Source organism: Notolepis coatsorum (assembly GCF_963971535.1).
Source record: "Notolepis coatsorum genome assembly, chromosome: 3".
NCBI lineage: Eukaryota > Metazoa > Chordata > Actinopteri > Aulopiformes > Paralepididae > Notolepis > Notolepis coatsorum.
This window is the reverse complement of record NC_140167.1, coordinates 3,353,372-3,354,064: the sequence shown is the minus strand read 5'-3', so window position 1 is coordinate 3,354,064 and position 693 is coordinate 3,353,372.

Genomic DNA, 693 nt, shown 5'->3' with positions numbered 1-693 from the left:
GGGAATCGGGATGTGTTTGGCTGGTGTTATGATAGCATTAGCTGGAAAGATAGCTAGTTGGAACAACATCCGCTTTTAACGTTACATCAAATCAGATGATCGCCTGTCCTTTCTCCAGGACCTAACACTGTCCGTGACCGTCTATCAACAATAATGCACCCACGGTGAATTGTATTTAAGTTAAGTAGCTACGGACTAGCGTTAGCTGACTATTACTAACGTTATCTTAATGGCAATGCGGGAAGACGAGCTAGGTCAGTTAGCTTAGCTTGATAACGTTACCGTGTCTAAAGTTGGTGCTATTCACATAATCCAGCAATAATGGCTGCAGACCTGCAAGCAAAGTACAGCAAGTGCCAAAGGATAAGAGTCTGAGGCGGAGTTTCAAAAGAGAATGTTGAATATTTATTTTGCATCAAAAATCACAACATGAACGTTCTATCTGCCACTAGCTTACAGACTGAATAGGGTATATCTGCAGAGCCACTGAGTAGCGAGTGCAACACCGTTTAATGTCCGTGTGGATCATTGGAGTAGGGTATATCTGCAGTGCTGCAGCACATACTCATTGATTAATGATACTAATACAAATCTATACAATCACCTGTTGTTGAATAAATACTATACGTTCTAGTTATTACTAAAAAACAGTATAACAGTATCTGGAAAAAAAAAAAAAAAGGTATAATTTAT